Source organism: Microtus pennsylvanicus, chromosome 5, assembly GCF_037038515.1.
Source record: "Microtus pennsylvanicus isolate mMicPen1 chromosome 5, mMicPen1.hap1, whole genome shotgun sequence".
NCBI classification, from domain to species: domain Eukaryota; kingdom Metazoa; phylum Chordata; class Mammalia; order Rodentia; family Cricetidae; genus Microtus; species Microtus pennsylvanicus.
Window position 1 is genome coordinate 16,626,907 of NC_134583.1, and position 23,284 is coordinate 16,650,190.

The 23,284-nt window shown below is 35.7% G+C and overlaps 1 long non-coding RNA gene across 1 annotated transcript in view; it reads left to right on the plus strand.

Moving 5' to 3' along the window:
• The first annotated feature begins 1,350 nt into the window (after positions 1-1,350).
• Positions 1,351-23,284, plus strand: part of LOC142850710 (uncharacterized) — a 346,625-nt gene continuing 324,691 nt past the window's right edge. The window contains exon 1 of the long non-coding RNA XR_012910709.1: positions 1,351-1,457. This is a non-coding gene — a long non-coding RNA (uncharacterized LOC142850710). The remainder of the gene's footprint in view (positions 1,458-23,284) is intronic.

Genomic DNA, 23,284 nt, shown 5'->3' on the forward strand with positions numbered 1-23,284 from the left:
CTTTCTATTTCTATGCCAATACCAACCTGTTTTCATTACTGTAGCTCTATAATAGAGATTGACATCAGAGATGGTGATGCCTATGGAAGGCCATTTATTGTAGAGGATTGTTTTGGTCATTTTGAGATTTTTGTTTTTCCATGTGAAATTGAGTATTGTTCTTTCAAGGTCTGTGAAGAATTGTGCTGGGATTTTAATAGGGATTGCATTGAATCTGTAGATTGCTATTGGTAGGATTGCCATTTTTACTTTATTGATCCTACCTATACAAGAGCACTAGGGATCGTTCCATTTTCTGGTAGCTTCTGCAATTTCTTTCTTCAAAGACCTACAGTTCTTGTCATACAGATCTTTCACATCTTTACTTAGTGTTACCCCCAAGATAGTGTATGCTGTTTGCAGCTATTATTAATGGTGTTGTTTCTCTGATTTATTTCTCAGCACCTTTATCATTTGTATATAGGAGGGTTACTGATTTGTTGAGTTGATCTTTTATCCTGTCACATTACTGAAACTGTTTGCCAACTGTAGGAGTTCCCTTGTCAAATTTTTGGTCTCACTTATGTATACTATCATATCATCTGAAAATATTGAAAATTTGACTTCTTCTTTTCCAATTTATCTTTTGATCACCCTTTGTTGTCTTATTGCTGATGGTAGGATGACTATTTTTTTCTGTGTTAATATTAAAGAACAATGAATATAGGAGATCTTTTCATCTTATATCCTTTTCAATTTCAATCTTCAGTGAGTTGATGATTTTATCATGAAGTTCTTTTTCTTGCTTGATTACCTCAAGATATTTTATACCATTTAAGGGTATTGTGAAAAGTGCTGACTCCATGATTTCTTTCTCAGTCCATTTGTCATTTGTATATAGGAAGGCAACTGAGTTTTTGGGGTTTAGTTTTGTATTCACTATTTTACTTAAAGAGTTTATTACCTATAGAAATTTCCTTGTAGAGCTGTTAAGGTCACTTGTATATGCAACCATATCTTCTGATGACTTATTTCATTCCAATTTGTATCTCCTTCATCTAGATTGGTTTCCTTATTGCCCTAGTAAGACTTCAAATATGGTTTTGAGCAGGTGTGGAGAGACTGAAGAACCTTGTTTTGTGCCTAGTTCTAGTAGAATTGCTTTGAGCTTTTCTTTTTTTTTTCAATTAAAGTAGATTCTGGCTATGGACTTACTGTAAACTATGTTTATTATATTGAGATATGTCATTTGTATTCCTAATCTCTCTAGGACATTTATGATAAAGGGTAGTTAGATTTTGTTCAAGGATTTATTTTTTTGCAGTAATGAGATGATTATGTGGTTTTTGTTTTTCAGTTAATTTTTTTGGTGGATTACAATGAAAGATTTATGAATGTTGAACCAGCCCTGTATCTCTGGGATGAAGCTTACTTGAACGTTTTGGATGGTATTTTGATGGTGTTCGTGAATTCAGTGAGTAAGTATTCTATTGAAAAATTTGCATCTATGTTCATAAGACTTATGTCCTGTAAGTCTTTCTTTGTTGAGTCTTCCTGTGGTTTAAGTGGCAAGGTAACTGCGGTCTCTTAAACTGAATTTGACAAAGTACCTCACATTTTTATTTTGTGGAATAATTTGAGGAGTATTGGTGTTAACTCTCCTTTAAGAGGCAGGTAAAAATCTGTGCTTTAACCATCTTGGTCTGGGATTTTTTGGGCGAGGGGGACTTTTAAGGATTGCTGCTAGCTGGGTGGTGGTGGCACATACCTTGAATCCCAGCGCTCAGGAGGCAGAGGCAGGCAGATTTTTGTGAGTTTGAATCCAGTCTGGTCTACAGAGGGAGTTGCAGGACAGATTTCAAAACTATGAGAAACTCTGTCATGAGCCCCCCTCCTCCTTCAAAGACCTCTGCTATTTCAGTAAGAGTTATAGGTCTATTGATAGTGTACAGGTTTTTAAAATATGTCCTTATGATTTCCTTAGTCTATGTTGTTATATCCCTTTTCCATTTCAAATTTTTAGAATAGGATATTTTCTATCTTTTAGGTAATTTGGGTAGGGGTTTGTTAATCTTAATGATTTTATGAAAGAACCAACTCTTTGTTTCACTGATTCTTTGTGTTGTTTGTTGGAGTTTTTATTTTATTGCTATCATCTTTGAGTCTGATTATCTCATTCTATCTACTCCTTTTGGTTGTGATGTCTTCTTTTGCTTTGGGACTTTAAGTGCGCTGTTAAGGTGCTACTATGAGATGTCTCTATTTGTTTAATTTAGGTACTTGGTGCTATTAATGTATTTTTTTATATAAAACCTTTCACTGTGTGCCATAAGTTTGGGTTCTGTGTATTCATTTTTATTCACTGTATTCTTTGAACTCATTTTCATTCAGTTCTAGAAAGTATTTTATTTCTTTCTTAATTTGTGTTTTGACCTATTTGTAATTCAGTAGAGAACAGTTCAGTTTCCAGGCTTTCTATTCTTCATGTTTTGCTTTTTTTTAAATCCAGCCTTAACCTGCAGTGGTCTGGTAGAATACAGAGTGTTATTTAAATTTCCTTCTGTCTGTTTAAACTGCTTTGTGTCTAAGTATGTGGTCAATTTTGCAGATGGTTCCATTAGGTGCTGAGCAGGTATATTACTCTGTGTTTGGGTGAAGTTTCCTGTAATTATCTCTAGGTACATTTGGTTTATAAGTCTGTTAGCTCCGGCATTTCTCTGTTTAATTTTTATCTGGATGATTTGTCTATTGGTGAGTGTGGGGTATTCAAGTCTCCCAGTATTCATATGTGAGGGTCAATATGTGATTTACTGTGACAAACTTGGTTGCCCTTATGTTTGGGATATAATTGTTAAGGATTTAAATGATGGATTTTTCCTTTGATGATTCTGTATGTAGTATCCTTCCATATATCATTTGATTAATTTTGATTTAAAGTAAACATTGTTAGCTATGAAAATAGCTGCACTAACTTGCTTCCTAGGTCTATTTGCTTTGAATATTTTTCCAGTGCTTTATACTGCACTAATGCTTCTACTTGATGTTGAGGTGGGGATCCTGTTTTTGTATCCATTCTGTTAGCCAGTATCTTTTTATCAGGGAATTAAGAACACTGATGTTAAGAGATATCAATGACAAGAAACTTTTGAATCCTGTTATTATTATTTGTTGTTGTGTATTGTGTGTCTGTCTGTCTGTGTGTATATCTGTGTGTATGAATGTTGTTGGATTTTCTTGTTCTTTCTTTGGACTGCCAGTCTCCAGATGGAAACTTATTTGTTATGAAAGCTTTGCCTTTGGCTTAGGCTTATTCCCAACTAGCTCTTATAACTTAACTTAACCTGTTTTAATCAACATTCTACCATTTTTTTCACCTCTCCTCCATTCTATATGTCCTGCTTTCTCAGTGTCTTGCTTACATTTCTCTGGGACCTAAACTCATCCTGTGAGTCTTGCTAGGAAGTCCTGCCTAACCTCTCCTGACTAGGAATTTATTGGTCATTCAACATTTTATTAAACCAATCACAACAATACACCTTCACACAGTGTAAACACATATCCCACAACATCTGTGTGTTTTCCTTCTTTTGATTTTAATGGTCTGAGACTTATTCCCTTTGTTTCTGCTGTTATATTTAACTTCCATACATTCGAATTTTCTATATAGAACCTTCTTTAGGGCTGATTTTGTAGATACATATTGCTTAAGTTTTTTTTTTTAATCGTGGAATTTCTTATTTTCTCCATTTTGGTGATTGAGAATTGAACTGGGTAGAGTCTGCAGCTCTGAACTCTTATGGTCTGCAGCACATTTATTTAGGCCCTCATCCCTAGCTTTTAGAGTCTCTATGAGAAGTCAGATGTAGTTCTATGTAAGTCTGTCTTTATATATTACTTGTTAGTTTTCCTGTGCATCTTTTTTTTTAAATGGTAAGAATTTTAATTTCACTTTTAGGAAGGAAAATTTCAAATATTTACAGCATTGTAGAGAATTGTCGTAATGCATCTCTAGGTCCTCACCATGTCTGTCTGTCTGTCTGTCTGACACTTGTGTGTCAAATGAAAGCTCTCAGTTACAGCTCCAGAACTAGTCCTACCTACCTACTACTATTCTCCCCACCATGATGCTCATGGACTGGAACCCTCTGCAACTGTAAGGCTCCAATAAACTCTTAATCTATAAGTTGCCTTTGTCATTGTGTCTTATCGTAGCAAAACCAAAGTAACTAAGACAATGATCAAGAAGATAGGTTGTATGAAATTCTCTAGGAGTAAAAGTATTTCTATAAAAATAAATAAAGAAGCCTGTGCATCTTTTAATATTTTTTCTTTGTTCTATTTATTAGTGTTTTAATTATCATATACCAAATATAATTTCATTTTTGGTCCAATTTATTTAGTGTTATGTATACTTTTGTACCTTGATAAATATATCAGTTTTTAGGAAAATAATCTTCTATGATTTTGTTGAAAATATTTTCTGTGATTTTGACCTGTGTTTCTCCTCCTTTCTCTATTTCTATTATTTATATCTGGCCTTTTCATTGTTTTCCATGATTCTTGAATATTTTTTTGCCTGTTTTGTTTCAGATGTAGCATTTTCTTTCTTTAACTGATTACACATTTCTTCTATTGTGTCTTTAATGCTTGAGGTTGTCTTCTCTGTCTCTTGTGTTATATTGGTGAAACTTGCTTCTTTGCTTCCTTTTGAATTTCTACATTTTTATTTCTAGATTCCTCTGAGATTGGATTATCTTTATTGATTCTATTTCCACTTTCAGATATTAAACTTTTTTCATTTCTATCTATTGTTTTTGTTTTCATAGATTTATCTAATGGTTTTCTTAATTTTATTCATTTCCTCTTTAAGGACCTTTATTTTACTCACAAAGACTCTTTTAAGATATATTTCTTGTACTTCAACTATGTTTTAATATTTAGGGCTTGCTGTGGTAGGGTAAATGGGCTATATAGTAAAGACCTTTTGCCTTGTGTGTTACTGATTGTGTTTTTATTCACTGGTTGTCTGGACATCTTGCAATGGGAAAGTTGCAATTCTAGGTGCTGGTATCTGGTCTTTGTTGGGTGCATGTTTTGTTAACAGCTGTATGTTGCCTGGTCTGAAAATCTGTGGTTCTGGAAGTTGTAGCAACTGGGGTTTCTGGATAAAGTATGTTTTTGATTTTTAAAATCTGAAACTTAGAAATGGTGATGAGCTGAGGGGGTGCTAAAGAGGTTGACAGGAGAGAGAAACACAGGATGTTCTACCAGAATTTTCTTAGTTTGTTCACTTGGAATAGGGAACAAAAGGGTGGTGAGAAGCCACAGTGGAATGTCTGCTACAGACCTAAGGATGAGTCTACGACATTGGACTTGGAAGAATGGAGAGACAGGAGAGGATCTGCAGTTAGCCTATTCGCTTCTCTGGTCAGAGTTGCCTGTTTGCTTCCAGAGAGTGCCTCATGGGTTTGGGGCCTTAGACAAAGCAATGAGTGAGAGGAAGGAAGTTTGCAGGGAAAGATGTGTGTAGTCCACTGAAGATGGGAGCAGGCATTGGCTCAGGCGATGTTGCAGCTCATGTTCTGCTGCTGAAATGAGCATGAGTCTGGAGGATTGGATCTGGAGGAGAACAAGAAGAGGAGAAGACCTGTAACTAGTTTATCTACTTATATGGTCAGAGTGACCTGTGGGTTCCCAGGGTTTGCCAGCAGAAGCTTAGGATTTGAATAAAGAAATGGGTGGGGAGAGAGAGCTTAGGAGGGGAATATCTGCGGGATTCTCTTTAGATGGGTGCACAGGGGGAGGGCAGGGTACCAGGTATTCTGCTACAGGGCTGAGGATGAGACTGGGGTATTTATTGATCCAGGAGCAGAGGCATTATGGGGGATTCCCCTCTGTATATCGTGACTATGTTTTATTACCATTAGTTAATAAAGAAGCTAAAAGAAATATATAGAGTAGGCAAAGTGAGGGAGATGCCATGTAGCTGTCAAAGGAGACAAATGCTAGAACTTTACCAGTAGGCCACAGCCTCATGGTTCTACATTGATTAGTAGAAACTGGTTAATTTAAGATATAAGACTTAGTTAATAAGCCTGAACTAATAGCCCAAGAAGCGTTGTAATTAATATAGTTTCTGTGTTATTGTTTGGGTCTGAGTGGCTGGGAGCGAAAGAGCAGTGTCTGTTTACAGAGGCAGATGAAGATCTTCAGTTAGTCCATCTGCTTCTCTGGCAGGAGTGTGAATGCTATTCCTAATCCACATGGACATAGTGCAAATTTAAGTATTTTGAATTTTGAAGAAAATGATCTTATGTGACTTTACATTTCATAATTGTGTGAAACAAATTATGCTCATTTCAGAAATTTGCACTGTAAATTTAACAATAGGGTTAAAACACTGCAAGAAGTTTTGTACTTAGTATTGAGACACTTGGCTGTAAGCCTAGGGACTTGGTCTGGAAGAGAAGGCCTTTCTTTGTTCTTCAACTAGGCTATTCTGGCAATATATAGGTCCAGGACCATGTCTTCCCGATCTATATAGAAGTCTTTGCCACTTTCCCATTACTGTGACAACGCACCATGACCAAAGCAAGATACAGAATAAAGATTTGTTGAGACTAATAGTTCCAGAGGGTTTGTCCATAAGCATTAAGGTGGAGAGCATTGCAGCAGGAAGGCAGGCATTGTGGCAGAATAGGAGCTGAAAGCTTAAATCTTGAAATACAACCAAGAGGTACAGGGAGAGAGAATTGACTGAAAATGGTATAGACTTTTGAAAGCTCAAACCCACCCCAGTGCCACACTTCCTCCACCAAGGTCACACCTTCTATTCTATACATAACAGTTCTACCAATTGGAGAAGCAACATTTAAATATATGAGTATATGGGGACCATTCTCATTCAATCCAAAACATTAGTTTAGCACTTTAGTCAACTAAGAAAGACTTAGTGATATCTGATTTTGGGTTTAAAATATTGTAAGCTTGTAAGACACAGTTTAGTATTTAGAACCATGCTTTGGTCCATATGGTTGTTCTGGATTTGGGGCCACAGGTACACTTCCTATTGTGTTGGGACCTAATGCTGGGTGTATGGAGATAAAATGCTTGGGCTGGTATCAATCTAATCTGGAGCTTTGACTGGGTGAATTGCCTGAGAGAATATTCTGCTATATCAGAAACCAGGTAACACTATATTTGATATTTTTCTTTCCTTTTATGTGTGTATGTATTAGGAGTTTTATAAAATTGCCTTATGTGATATGGATCAGGTAGTCCAAGAGTGGTTGTCTTAATGGGGTAGAGGCTGAAAACTTAGAGGCTGCTCAGTCTAAAAGGCTGGGTACCTCAGCAGTCTCCAATCAGTTCCAAATACCCATACGATTCTTCAAAAGTTACCGGTCTCTTCTCACTAGAGGATCAAAGGAGTTGGGTTCTGATGCCTGTCAGCATAGCACCAACAGAGTATATGTGCTCACTAACAAGGGGCATGCCTGGGCAGGCAGAGAAGCAGCTCTTTCCCTCAGCCCTCTTTATATCCTTTGCCACCACAGGAAGGTGCAGTCCACTCTGCAGGAGCGTCTGCTCTCCTCAGTTAGTCCTTTCGGGGAAATACCTCAAGGAGCAATTCAGAGGAATGGCTCTTAGTGGGCTTCAGATCCAGTCAGTCAGACAATCAAGACTTACTATTGTTCCACTAAACTTTTTCAACTTTAAAATACGGTTAATTAAATAGCTTTATTTTAAACCCTCAAAAAAATTTGCTTTATTTCAAAAATGGGTGTTTATATTAATCTTCTTTTTCAAACAAAATCCTTTTGGGAAAGATGTTGTTTATGTATGTCTATTTGGTAATAGACTCAACTCCTTTTGGAGTAAGGTGTAATAAATTAAATAAAGATTAATATATCAAGAACCATCCATGAGGAATGAATAAAAGATTTTAGGGATAGGTGTTTTGTGTAAATTTTGCACCTATCAAATATGCTAGGCTAGGGTTTATATCAGGTTTATTAAATCACATGCAGAGAATTGTACCTATGCATTCAGGTTTTCTAAATGTTCATTTACTTGAACCAGTTCCTAGTATGCCAGTGTTTGCCTGCATGTATTCCATGTCACACAGGAATGATGAATGCAAAGTCAGATAGTGTCACACACTCCTAATTCGAGTACCTGAAGAATTATTTAGATCCCTTCATAGTTGTACTTTATGGCTCCGTCATTATGTTAATGATTTGTCTTGATAACTATGCCTATATTGTTACAAGTAAGTTGAGTTCATACTTTTGGCAAATCAGAAAAACATAAATCTAGAAATTTTCCAAACTTAATCTCTAGGGCAGCCCTGCCTACTGAACTCCCAGAACCTTCTTTCATGTGTGGATTCGCATCGCCTTTTTACTAATCTCAATCCTTTAATGCAATGATGGCTTAAAATTGCTAGAATGGGGTTAAGTATATTTGGTGTAATAATAGTTTTCAGTATCTTGTCATTCAAATGTAGTTAGGATAGCCTTCAAAATGATAGGTCATCTTTGCTTTAACTCATTCCTGCATAACTGCTGCCATCCATGTTAGCATCAATGCCTTTATTTCTTGTGACTGCTGGGTAAATTAGTCTTTAGCATTGTAGAATTGTTTTATGTTTTCCATTCTGTGTAGTGTTTCTGTGAGCTTTTCCAGGATACCTTTAAGGAGGAAAACAGTTCCCTTTTCTTATCTTGTGCTCACTCATAAGTGGTTTTTAAACATAAAACAAATAAAACCAGCCCATAAACCACAATCGCAGAGAACCTAGACAACAATGAGGATCCTATGAGAGACATATATAGATCTAATCTACATGGGTAGTAGAAAAAGGCAAGATCTCCTGAGTAAATTGGGAGCATGGGAACCTTGGGAGAGAGTTGAAGAGGAGGGGAGAGGCTGGGAGAGGAGCAGAGAAAAATGTAGAGCTCAATAGAAATCAAAATTATACACACACACACACACACACACATGCATACACACAATTCATCAAGATTCAGGTGACTTGTGGAAAGACACAGGATGTGTGGAAAGAAATAATCTTAGAATAATTGTCCAAAAGAATTTACATTCTGTATTTTTTTTTATAGCTGGGGTGATTCTTCCTATTAGAAAAATCTTAGTCTGAATGAACTAACTAGGATGTCATACATGATTTCTAAAGGATAGATTGCTGCTTCCCTGTGAGGAAATCATTTTTATTTTGAAAGTTATAATATTTCTATTTAGAGAATGAATTGGATTTATGGACATCATGATAAATACTACAGTTTAAAACTGTTGTAGTTTCTTTTTATTTTGAAGTGTTCTTCAGCTTGAATGCATACACTTCTCCTAAAAATACCAGAAAAATGTCCCTGTTTTCTTGCAGGTGGATTCCCTTGGATGGTGAATGCTGACAAAGATGTTGGACTTCCCTCAGAATGCTCAGCCTCTCTGAATCACTTTACTGAAACCTCTGTTTTACTAAAGTGCTTTCATAATTTTGAAATATTATATGCAATATGAAACGATTTAAATAATTTTTAATATTATATTTTTATATAGGTTTGAAAGACAATAACTCATACAAGCTATCTTCCAAAGTGACACATATTTAAAAATTACCACTTACCAAATAAAGTAAGCAAAAATATTCCTACTTTTAGCAGGAATAACAACAACAGAATGCAAAATAAAGTAAGACCAAGACATTAACCAATAACTTCTCATAACCAGCCCTTACAGAGGTGTGTAAATGGTACCACGTATATTGATGGGACAAAGACAGATGTGCTGGTTGAAAGCCTTTGAAAGGGGGAAACGCTCGATAGCTACAATGTCCTCAGCTTTTCTCTCTGCTGCAGAAATATTCAGAAAAAACAATGTGGGCTCATCTCTATCCAGGGACCTTATTGCAAATTCTGGAGACATCACAGTTATCTTGTGTTATTAAGCTTTCTTTAGAAAGTGTAAGATTAACATTAGTTTAATTGAAAGATTGAACAGAAACACTGACATCCATTCAACCAAATCATTAAATTCAACACTCCATATGGACACAAAGAATACCTAATTTATCCAATTAAAATAATATCTGTGCCCTTCAAAGGCATATTGCCGTAACAAGAAATTAACCACCTTTTAATAATGCTACACTGTGTCCTCTTGACTTTAATAGAAAAGAGGTATTTTAGTTGATATACTAGGTAACTGACTGCTAAGACTAAGCTTCTTATTAATAAAAGAAAATAATAGATATTTTTTTAATTATGCTCCTGCAAGATTTTTGGCATATAAATACATTTACTTTGTTTTTGGTTCCACATGAATAATTTTATTGCCAGTTTTATTTATTAATTAACCAGGGCAGTAGTTTTTGGATGCTTAAGCAAGACTATTGAATAATAGATAACGTAGTCTTCCCAGTAACTCCACCAGGGATATTCAAGTTGTTCCTGATGACAAGAAATCACATTCTGCAGACACAACCTATGAAAAAGATCTGAAATATAAATTCAAGTCCATAGTAATATAAAGCCATTTTTTTATACTTTAAGTAACCTTTGGAAAATTTACAATAAAACTAAACAATGAGGATGGTGTATAACTCCAGGAAACTCTCTAAAATACCAGAGGAAAAAAAGACCATCCTATTATTTTGGAAATAAGGTGGCATTTTTGTAGTTTACAAAATAAAAACTATGAAAACTAAACATACTTTTTCTGAGTAAATATATAGTCTGAGTATATTTAAGTTTGCTCATCTAGGTGAATTCAGTTCCTGAACACTGATAAGATTTACATGTGTCATTTTAGTAAACAACAGAAATGAAAGAAGATTGTAATTTTAGTTTTTTCATGTTTTTTTTTCAAAATGAGAAATGTAATTTTGTCAACTGTAGGTGAGTATACTTTGACTTAAATATCTTCTATATCTATTTACATCAAAATGAATTTGTGAAAAGATAATAAGATGATAGCCACCATCAACTAACCTAGGTTGAATAATGCTAAAATTATTAGTATTCTTTTGCTATTTTCACTAAACAGGTCCATCAAATTACTATGATATATTTAGTGTAGATAAATGTCTAGCAAGGTGTTTGGGACTGTCTGATGCTAAGTTGTTGAATAGTCTAGAGACATGTAATGTAGCCTGTGTGATATCATTGACAGTCTCGTTAATAATGTATTGATTGATTATAAACAAAATATGCTTTCTAACAGATTGGAGTTTGTAAAATACAATCTTGGAATATGCACAATATACTCCACTCCACACTTTACCTCCCCTGGTCAGCTTCCTTAGTAGTGATTTGGAAGGAAATGGATGGCATGATAATCAGTTTCAGAGGAAATGTGTACATCGAATAGAAACTCTGCAAGACATCATACTGGTGTATATTTGTCATGATTTTAAACTATATAAGTTACTGGTCTAAAGAGTCTCACATCAAGCAATGAGGTAAATCTCTGGTAAAAATATATAATAATTAGGAAGAGGATGTTCCTTTACAAGTGGAGGGTCTTTGAAAAAGATAATGAATATAGAAAATTGATAATCACAGGCTCTGAGTTAGATATGTCATGGAATCAGGTTTCTCACAGAGGCATATAGCTTTTGTTCCAATATATCCAGCCCTGTTAGGAACAATTTGTTTTCAATGCTTATGATGTCATTTAACATTGATTTTTTTCTTTTAATTACACTTTCTTGATTTCTAATATATCATATCCTCTTAATTTTCTAGTCTTCTAGACATCTAGTCTTCAGGACTTTGAAGATTCCTGTCTTTTGCTCCTCTAGGATACTTGGCATTATTTGCTCTTTTGTCCACTTGTGTCGCTGTGCACCTTGTTAGAATCATCCTCAATCGTCATTCATGTGTTGTCACTGCCAGATTTCTCTCATGAATTCCAGGGCTGCCCATTCAGTTACCCATTGGGCATCTCTATTTAATTAAGAATATATTTTTTAAGACATATAAGAAAGGACCCATGTTTGGTCCTCTAATGGCCAGCCCTTTATCTCTGCCTAACTGTTCTATTAGTCTACAAGCGAATGAAGGTAGGGATATCTTACTGAATCCTCAAATCACTATCTATCCAACTTGGTTCCTCATGGTTAGTTATTATAGTTAAAGGACTCATTAGAGGAGGGGCTTTTCCACCTAATGTTTCCAGTCTACTTACCCTAGGTCAGGCCATCATCAGTTTTACTGGGGACTCAGCGGCTGAGTTTCAGTGGATTGTTCTCAAAAGTAATTTGCTTTTAAATATATCATAAATCAATTCATGTCTTATAAATCAGCCAAGTTAGTCTCCCAATACACAAATATTATTAGACAATTGTCTTCTCCTTTTTATTGAAGATAGATTATTTTCTCATACAGTATATCTGATATTTCCTCTACATATCCTGATTACAATCTCATAAAATATATCCTGATTATTGCATTGCATATTACTCAATATATCACCTACTTGTCCCAGTTCTTACCACCTCCCCTACCATCTGTTTCCATTCATTCTCTGAGTCTCATTAGTAAATAATAATAGGTTTGTAAGAAATAACAGCAAAATATATCACAAAAAGTATAATATTGTAAAACATCTCATCATATTGAGCTTGGACAAATCAAACCACCAGAAAAAAAAGAGCCCATGAGAAGGCAACAAGAATCAGAGACCCACTTGTTCCCACACTCAGGAGTTCCATAAAAACACTAAACTGAAGGCCATAATATATATATATACAGAAGACCTGGCAAAAACCTATGTAGGCCTTGTGAACATGCTGCATTGGCATCTGTGAGTTCATATGAGTTTTCTTCATGTTGATTTAGAGGGCCTTGTTTTCTTGGTGTTCTCCATCTTGTTTGCTCTTAGGCTCTTTCTGCCTCCTCTTAAGGTTCGCTGAGCTCTGATGGGAGGAATTTAAAGGAGATATTTCATTTAGAATTGAACTGATGCAAGGTCTCTCTCTCTCACACACACCCCTCTTATTTCTCTGCTGTAATATCTGTTTGTGGGTCTCTGCATTTGTTCTGACTTGCTCTAGGAATATGATTTTCTGATGGTGAATGAATAAGACACTAATGTATTAGTATAGCAGAATATCATGAGAAGTAATTTTATTGCTCCCCCACCTTTTTTCTTAAAGACCAGAATTATTGGTTTTACTCTAGGTGTCCAGTTATCTAATCTTTGGTACTCAGTCATTTAAGCAGTGTCAGGTGTAGGTTCCATTTTGTGGAGTAAATCTTAAGTCAAATCAGTTGTTAGTTGGTTACTCTCACAAGCTTTGTGCTACCATTGCCTTAGCATATTTTGCAGTCAAAACAGCGTTGTAGAACAAAGGTTTTGTGGCTGGTTTGGTTTACATGTTTCTCTTTTGGTAGCATGCCAAGTAGTATCTTCTGTACCAAAGACACTAGAATAAACCAGCGGAGGCACCAGTTCAACCTCTCGATGTTCAGTAAATTGTGTGGGTGTTGTCTTCTGCAGTGGGGCCTTGCTATCAGTTTGTGGGGAATAATATAATGTTTTGGCAACAGCCTGAATTTTTGGGGACTCCATTAGGACTCCTTTGTCCTACAGATAATTGGATATAACCCACTGCATTGGAGGCTTCGTTTAGTGACAAGAGGCAGAGAATTAGGACTCAGTACCCCCTCCATTATTTGGAGACTTCATTAGGTTCACTTTCAGATATAGTTTCTACTATACTATGCTTTGATACCACCCTTCAAAGTCCCCTTCTACTCTTGCTGTCTTTCCCGCTATTCCCTACTCATCCCTACCTGATCTTCATGTGCAAGCAACTCCTGCTCTCAGTCCACCCATAAAAACTATCCTCTTTCTCCCACTTGGTAAATCCAAGTGTCCAGTCCTAGTCCCTTCATCTACATCTAATATTCTCTGAGTCTATGGATTATAGCTTGCCTATTATTTACTTAATTGCCAAGAGTCACATATAAGTGAATACATATCATATTTATGTTTCTCGGACTAGATTACCTCACTCAGGATGATTTTTTTGTTATACCCATTTCTCTATAAATTTCATGTCCTTTTTTTTAGCTGCTGAGTAATACTTAATTGTGTAATGTACATTTTCTTTATCCATTCTTCTCTTGAGAAATATCTCGGTTGTTTCCAATTTTTGACTATTGTGAATAGAGCAGCAAAGAATATGGTTGAGTGAAAATCCTCATGGCACAGTGGAACCTCCTTTAGGTTTTCCCAAGAGTGCTATAGCTGGAACTTAAGATAAATTGATTCAGAATTTTCTGAGGAACTTCATATTAATTTCCATAGTGGTTGTATAATTTACACTCCTACCAGCAATGGAGGAGTGATCCCCTTACCCCTTACTCCACATCCTCAACAGCAAGAGCAGTCATTTACGTTATCGATTTTAACCATTTTGACAGGTTTGAGATGAAATTTCGAAGTAGTGTTGATTTGCATTTCCCTAATGGCTAAGGATGTTGAACATTTCGTTAGGTGTTTCTCAGCCACTTGAGATTTCTCTATTTGAAGTTCCCTATTTAGATCTGTGCCCCATTACTAAAAATTCATTCTTTTTATTTTGATATCTATTGTTTTAGTTCTTTGTATAGTTTGAACATTAGTCCTCTACCAGATACGGAGTTGGTAGACATCTATTCCCATTCTATAGGTTGCTGCTTTTTAGGAATGATATTGTCTTTTGCCTTACATAGCTTCTCAGTTTCATGAGGTCCTGTATTTAATTGTTGATCTAGTGACTGTACTAGAAGTATTCTGTTCAGAATGTCTTTTCCTGTGCCAATGGGGATTATTTCCCACTTTCTCTTCTATCAGGTTAAATGTGTCTGCTTTTATTTTGAGGTCTTTAATCTAGTTGAAGTTGGTAACTATTGATCTATTTGGATTCTTCAAGTATTCATCCAATTTGATCAGTACAATTTGTTGAAGATGCTATCATTTTTTGGCTTCATCAAAAATGAGGTGTCCATATATGTGTAGATTTATGTCTGGATCTTTAATTCAGCTGCATTGGTCAAAGTGTCTATTTTTATGCTAGTGCATTGCAATATTCAAAGTATCTATGTTTTGCTAATTCCCTGATATTTTTATTACTATAGCTTTGTAGTACAACTTAAAATCAGGAGTAGCAAGGATTTTAGCAGTTAGTATATTATTTCAGATTGTTTTATATATCCTGGTTTTTTTTTTTTTTGTGTGTGTGTGTGTGTGTGTGTGTTTCCAAATAAAGCTGAGATTGTCCTTTTAAGATCTTAAAGAATCGTTTTGGAATTTTGATGGAGAATTCATTGAATCTGTCAATTGTTTTTGGTAAGATGGTTATTTTTACTGATCCATGAGCATGGGAGATCTTTCCATCTTCTGAAATGTTCTTCAATTTCTTTCTTTAACTACTGGAAGCTTTTTTTTCTGTATAAGCCTTTTTACTTGCTTCAATAAAGTTACCTCAAGATATTTTATATTATTTGAGGCTGTTGTGAAACATATTGTTTCTCTGATTTTTTTCTTAGTCATTTGTCATTTGTATTTAGGAAGGCTTCTGATTTTTTTGAGTTAAATTTGTATATAGTTCTTTTATGAAAGTATTTATCAGCTGTTAGAATTCACTGGAGTAATATTTTGGGGCATTTATGTATATTATCATATTGCCTGCAAATAAAGATACTTTGGCTTCTTCCTTTCAAATTTATATATACTTGATCTCCTTCAGTTGTTTGTCAGGCTGCTCTAAGACTTCAAGTACTGTATTCAAATATATTAAATTGATATGGAGTGTAGATTTAAGTTTTTGTCCTGCTTGGTTCCCAGCTGTTCAGTCCCAAAGAAACACACAGAGGCTTATAGCTCAGGCTTATCATTAACTAACTCTTACAACTTAAATTCTTGTCTATGTTTAGCCACCTGGCTTGGTACCTATTCTCAGTGCAGCATTCTCACCTTGCTTCCTCTGTGTCTGGCTGGTGACTGACTCTCCTTTCCTCTTCCTTGAATTCTCTTAGTCTGGTTGTCCTGCCTATACTTCCTGCCTGGCTACTGGCCAATGAGCATTTTATTAAACCAATATGAGTGGCAAATCTTTAGACTGTATAAGAGCATTATACCACAGCAATGGAGAGAGTGGACAAGCTTGTTTTGATCTACCATCTAGTGTAATTGTTTTGAGTTTTGCTCCAGTTAAGATAATGTTGGCTATGGGCTTGCTGTGAACTGCCTTTATTATATTGAGGTATATCCTTTGTATCCCTAATCTCTCAAGGATGTTTATCCTGAGGAGCTTTTGGACTTTGTCAAAGGCCTTTTGTCATCTAATGAGATGATCATGTAGTATTTATCTTTTGTTTGCTTATATGGTGGATTACATTTACTGGTTTTGTATATTGAAGCATCTCTGCATCTCCAGGATGAAGCCTACTTGATCATAGTGGATTATCTTTTTAATATGTTCTTGGATTCAGTTTGTAGGTATTTTATTGAGTATTTGTTGAGTGTTTTATCATAAGGAAAATTATTTTCTAATTTTTTGTTGGATCTTTAAGAAGTTTGGGTATCAGAGTAACTGTGGCCTCTTATATGAATTGATATAATGTGCCTTCTGTTTCTGTTTTTGAAATTATTTGAGGGTTATAGACATTAACTCTTCTTAGAAAGACCAGTAGAACTTTGTGCTAAAATAATCTAGCTATGGACTACTACTGTTCTATTTGGGAGACTTTAATAAATGCTTCTGTTTCACTAAGGATTATAGATCTGTTTAAATTGCTGAATTGATCTGGATTCTACTTTATAATGGACACATATTTGGAAAATTATCCCCTTTTTTATATTTTCCAATTTGATAGAGTAGAGATTTTGAAAGTAAATCTTCTTATGATTCTCTGGATTCCTATGGTCTCTGTTATTTTATGACTCTTTTTCATTTCTAATTTTTAAATTAGGATATTCTCTCTCAACCTTTTATGTAATTTTGGTAGGGATTTGTCAATATTACAGATTTTATGAAAAATTCATCTCTTTGTTTCATTGATTCTTTGTATTATTTGTTGTAGTTGTGCCTATTTTATTGACTTGGCCCAAAGTTTGATTATTTCTTTATGTCTACCCCTTTAGATTGTGGTGGCTTTTTTTTTTTTTTGTTGTTGTTCTACGGTTTTTACCTATGCTTTTAGTTGCTATTATGGGATCTCCTGAAGTTTTTTTTTTTTAAATGTAGATATTTAGTAATATGAGCCTACTCTTGAGAAAAGCTTTCACTGTGTCCCGTAAGTTTGGGTATACTTTGTATTCATTTTTATTCAGTTATAGAAAGGATTTCATTTCTTTCTCAATTTCTGTCATGACCCATTTATCATTCCGCAGAGATCAGTTCAACTTCCATGAATTTGTAAGCTTTCAGTTGCTTGTGTTGTTTTTTATACCAACTTTAATCCACAGTGGTCTGATAAGATGCAGGATCTTTTTTGTTTTTTTTTTCAAATATCTTGTATCTGTTGTGACTTGCTTTGTGTCTGAGTATGTGGCCAGTTTCAGAGAAAATTCTATGAGGTGCTGAGGAGAAAATATATTTGTGTGTGTGTGTGTGTGTGTGTGTGTGTGTGTGTGTGTGTGTTTGAGTAAAATATTTTGTAAATACTTGTTAAGTACATTTGGTTTATAATGTCTTTTAGCTCCAGAACTGTCTATTTGTGTTAGTGGGGTATTCAAGTCTCCTAGAATTAGTGTGTGGGTGTCAGTATGCGATTTAAGCAATAGCAGTGGTATTTTTTCAATGTTGTTTCCCCTTGTGTTTGGGGTACATATGTTAAGAATTAAATGTTGTCTTGATGTCTCTCTGTCTCTCTGTCTCTCTCTCTCTCACACACATCCACATGCATATATTCCTCTTATATTTATATATAATATATATATTTGACTTAGATTTCATATATATTTTTTTTTTACATTTGCTATTTGCTTTGACTGAAGTATCCATTTCTTCTATCACATCTTCAGAGCCTAAGATTCTCTCTTCTATCTCTTTTATTGTATTGTTGAAGTCTGAGGTTGTCATTCAAATACTAATTTTTTTAATTTCTAGATTTCTTTTAGTTTGGGTTTTCTTCTTGATTTTATTTCCAGCTTCAGTTCTTAAATGATTTTATTAATTTCTTTCCATTGTATATTTGTGTTTTCCTGAATTTCTATGAGGAATTTCTTCATTTCCTCTTTAAGAACATCTAACATATCATATTCATACAGGCTGCTTTAAGGGCATATTTTTTCTTTGCTTTAACTATGTCAGAATAGTCTTGATCTGCCATGGTAGGGTTGCTGTGCTCTAGTGGAGACATATTATCCTGGCTGTTTTTTATATTTTTTCTGTGCTTGTCGCTGGCATCTAGGCATCTAGGATTGTTAAGATTATAGTTTTAGGTGCTGATATTTTATTTTGTCTTTGTTGGTGGATATTTTGTTCCTTTGTTTCTGTTTTGTCTCTGTTTTTCAGAAGAGTGTGGTGGCTGGTAGGAAACTTTCTGTCTTCCTGATAGGTGTGGCCATTGAGGGTGCCAGATACAATGTATTTCTGAGTATTGGGAGGTGACACTTAAGAATGGGGATGAATTGGGGTTCTTAAGGAATTGACAGGAAGGAGGACAGCTGAGTGGTCCACCAGAATTTGCTTATTTAGTCTTGTTGGAAAGGGGTGGAGAATGAAGGGAGGTCATCTCAGAAGGTCTGTTGTAAATATGAGAAAGAGACTTGGATTGGATGTGGAGAAACAGAGGAAGAAGTGACAATCTGGAGTTAGACTATCTGCTTCCCTGGCAGGAGTTGCCTTGGGTTAGAAGAAAGTGTCTGCGGGACTTGGGGATGGGATAAAACAAGGAGTATGTGTGGGGAGGTTAGGAGGGAAAGGTCTGTGGGTTCCACTAAAGATGAGATGGTGGGAGCCTGCCACTGGTATTCTGCTGCTGAGCTAGGGATGAGACTAGATAATTTGATTTGGAGGAGTAGAGCAAATGGTGATTTTCTTCAGTTAGCTTACCTGTTTCCCTGGCCTGCTCAGCTGGTATGTTCCTGTAGTTGTCTAGGTCCCAGCACAGACACTGGCATTAGATAGGCATACAGCTGTGTGGATATAAATAGAGCTAGTGTAGTGTGTCCTATATTTTTCTTCTCTTGGATTGTGCTATTCATGTAGATATGATAAAACTTAATGTGTGACAAGGAAACTCAAACACCACTGAAATAATTTCATTATGAAGTACAGTTATTTATTTGGAGACCAGGTATTTAATTAAAATGAATGACGTATGTTAAGAAATATAACAATTGGACCCACAGAACTGTAATGTATAGTCTATTAACTCTATTATTTGTAATGTAGTGTGGGAAATAATATGTCTAAAAGAAGCTAGAAGCAGTATTTAAATATGTTTAGCATTGTTTCACAAGGAGTTGAGGACTCAATTACATGAGAAAATTGAAAGAACAATATTAGTGCACTTTGAGTAAAGTATTCTATATTTAATATAAACTTCCAACCTTGTGGTTTAAATGTTTCTAACTTAAGCACATTATTTACTTGCATAAGTATTTGAGATCGGTAACATATTGGCACTTAAAACAGAAGAAGCTCAGAACAGTCAGTCTGTGAGAAATGTATAAGTTACTACGTGTCAGGGCTATACCTCAGAAACCACCTTCCAACTCCTCCATCCACGTTTCATGCATAAGACTACATAGTGTATCTCGTAACTCACTTTACATAATTTTCTGGTCCATTTGCTCACCGTGTCAGTACATATGCTCATCCACTATTTACTTCCCACTACAGTTTTGACTTGTTTTTGTCTTTATTTTAGCTCAGAGCAAAAGGTTCTTGTACAAAAACATAGTTTTCGTAAAGTTTGGGAAAGTTGGGGAAGAAGGTCATGTAGAGATTCAGGCATAGTATTCTTTAAAGAGTCAAATGAGTTGTAAAGGGAAACTAGTAACTGCCAAAAATAAAAATGAGGAAATATTGAGAATTATGTTAATTTGTCATGATGCTTATTAAATTCCTAGAGCTCTACATGTCGTCTTTAAAACAAGCCTGTGAGGCAGGTAGTATTGCTACTTCCATTTTACAGGTGAAGAAGCGAAGCTACAAAGAAGTTGAGAAAAATGATGCTAAGTGGTTTCCAGATGCGAGTCTAATGTGAACTGTATGGACTGAGTTTGCTTTAAGTACCTGGCCAACCCGTTTCTCTCCAACTCCATTTCTTAGCTTCTTCCAATCTCTTCATTTATTCAGCAAATATTTTTCAAACAGGCAACATAAATCATACACTAGGGAAAATCAAATGTATTGTTTCCTTGTGCTTCTTTTGTGAGGCTGTTTTACTCATCTTTAATATTCCGGGGAATATAGTTTTTTTTCCCTCATCTGAATGTCTAATGGAGGTCCTACTACAAAACAAGATGAGCTATTAATCATTGAAAATTTATTGCATTGTAATAAGAACATACATGAAACTTATTAATATTGAATAGAAGAAGCATAAATAAATTTGAATGTGAACGTGTTTATATGTGCTCAGTAATTTTACAGGCAACAATGGTATAATTAGAGGGCCCAAGGACAACATGAGAAGCATAACATTTTATGTGGATTCATGTGCATGTGTACACTCATGTGGTGTTGGTATGTGGGTTAACATGGTAGAAAGAGAAATTCAAATGATGGTTACAAAAAATGTTAAAAAGATGGAAAAATGAAAAGCAGAGACTAGGAGATTATTAATAGCTTAATCATTGGTGCAAAAGAGAATTACTTTAATGCCCTGGACAAAGTAATACATAATAACATTTGAAGTTATATGAATGCTTACATAAGCCATTTTGTTGACAAAAACAAATGAATTGATTTAGAGAAGATATCATTAGAGTATTATTTAAATAATCCAAACAACAGACATTCGTGACATTTGTTTTCCCCAGCACTCTGCGTCCTTTTTCATGCCTCCTGTTCGCCCTCTTGAATATAGTTTCTCTAGAGGATGTTCAGCCTTTCAGGGTAGGACTTTGACAGAAGTCACTAACTCTGCTGGAGACGGTTTTTTGACTGCCTCAGTATACATTCTGAGACCGACTCAGTGTGACTGTCACATGATTTCCGATTAATTTATCAATTTTGGAATTCAATATTCAGTATTAGAAAGCCATCAGAAAATTGTGATCTCGTCCTAGAAGCACAGCGAAACTTAAGAGAAAGTCAACAAGAGGGAGGATTTAGTAGGGAACATTGATGTGTTTATGGTTATACTGGGTGTTTCCATGGGCACATAAAATTCTGTAAAGAGCATTTCTTTACAAAGCCATACTTATTTATAAATTAATAAATATTTCAAATGTTCTATAACTTAGATAATGTTTAATATTTTAAAAACTGTTTGGAAAACATAAAAATTAATAATTGGTGATAAATTGATAAAAATTAGCTGAGATGCAAAATATTCATCAGTATGGCTATAGGATAGGATCATTTCAGGTTCCCTATCTTCAGCTGCCCCAGGAACTAACTGGGGACTTCGCCTTGGGCACCTGGAAGCCCCTCTAGGTCCAAGTCTCTTGCCAACCCTAAGATGTCTCCCTTAATTAAGATATGTGCTTCCCTGCTCCCCTATCCAACCTTCCTTTATCCCAATCATCCCGTTGCTCCAAGTTCTCCCCCATCCTACCCTTCTCACTTTTCTCTCCCCATCTCCCCCTCCCACCCCACCCTTAAGATCCCGATTTTTTTGCCTGGCAATCTTGTCTACTTCCCCTACCCAGGAGGATAGCTATATGTTTTTCTTTGGGTTCACCTTCTTATTTAGCTTCTTTAGGATATCCAATTATAGACTCACTGACCTTTATTTAAGGCTAGAAACCAATTATGAGTGGCGATGGATGGAGATAGAGACAGAGACCTACACTGGAGTACTAGACTGAGCTCCCAAAGTCCCAATGAGGAACAGAAGGAGGGAGAAGATGAGCAAGGAAGTCAGGACCAAGAGGGGTGCACCCACCCACGGAGACAGTGGGGCTGATCTATTGGGAGCTCACCAAGGCCAGCTGGTCTGTGACTGAAAAAGCAGGGGATAAAACCGGACTCTCTGAATATGGTGGACAATGAGGGCTGCTGAGAAGCCAAGGACAATGGCAATGGGTTTTGATCCTACTTCATGTTCTGGCTTCGTGGGAGCCTAGCCAGTTTGGATGTTCACCCTCCTAGACCAGGATGGAGAGGGGAGGACTTTGGACTTTCCACAGGGCAGGGAACCCTGACTGTTCTTCAGACTTGAGAGGGAGGGGGAGAGGAGTGGGGGGAGAGGGAGAGGAGTGGGGGGACGGGGAGAGGAGTGGGGGGGGAGGAGTGGGAGGCTGGGAGGAGGCGGAAACTTTTTTTTTCTCAATAAAAAAAAGAAAAAAAATTAGCTGAGAATAATTAATCATTGAAGTTACCAGGAGTTCTGTAAAACTAGCGCCATTTTTAGAAATATATTGTGTCCTAGGCTACTATTTTATTTTTCAGGAACAAATGTTCATATTCAGTTATAATTTACAGAATTTAATTGTGATTGAAAATAGCTGAAATCTCACAACGTTTGAAAAGTTTTATAGAGTGTAGTTTATACTCTGGCACAGAGTAGGTGATTATTACTTTTTAAAAATAAACAAAAACATATCAGCTAGTTCTATGTATTTACAATTTAAAGGATTAGGGAGAAGCAAACTAAAACTTCAGATTTCACAGATTAAGTCATATCATGGTCAGGCTGAGTGTGAAAGCGTGACTAAAAAGTGGGACAGTGGTCCTTGTTATAAACATTATCAGAGGAAGAATGAAAGAGAAGAGAGAAGTCTATGCTTCTCATGAGAACATTGTTTATATTAAATACTGTACTATTGAATTTGGTATTCCACTGTCTGCTGGGAGCCATCCCCAGGGTGTACAGGTCCCCATAGAGAATGGCGATGGAAAGAAGTGAGCCAGGCTGTAATGGGTGGGAGAATCTGACTAGCAGCCAGAGTGCTTCTTTATTTATGAAGAATTAAGTAAGTAGGGTTTCATTCATGTTGTTCCAAAACAGATATCACATCATTTTTGTTTTGGGACATGTGTTTCATTTCCTTTTGCTCATCTTTTAGTCATCATTGATAAACTATGACAGAACAGAGTTATAATTTCCAATCATTTTTCTCAAGTTTTGACATCATTAATAAATGGAGTTATCATTGTTACTCATTAGCCATT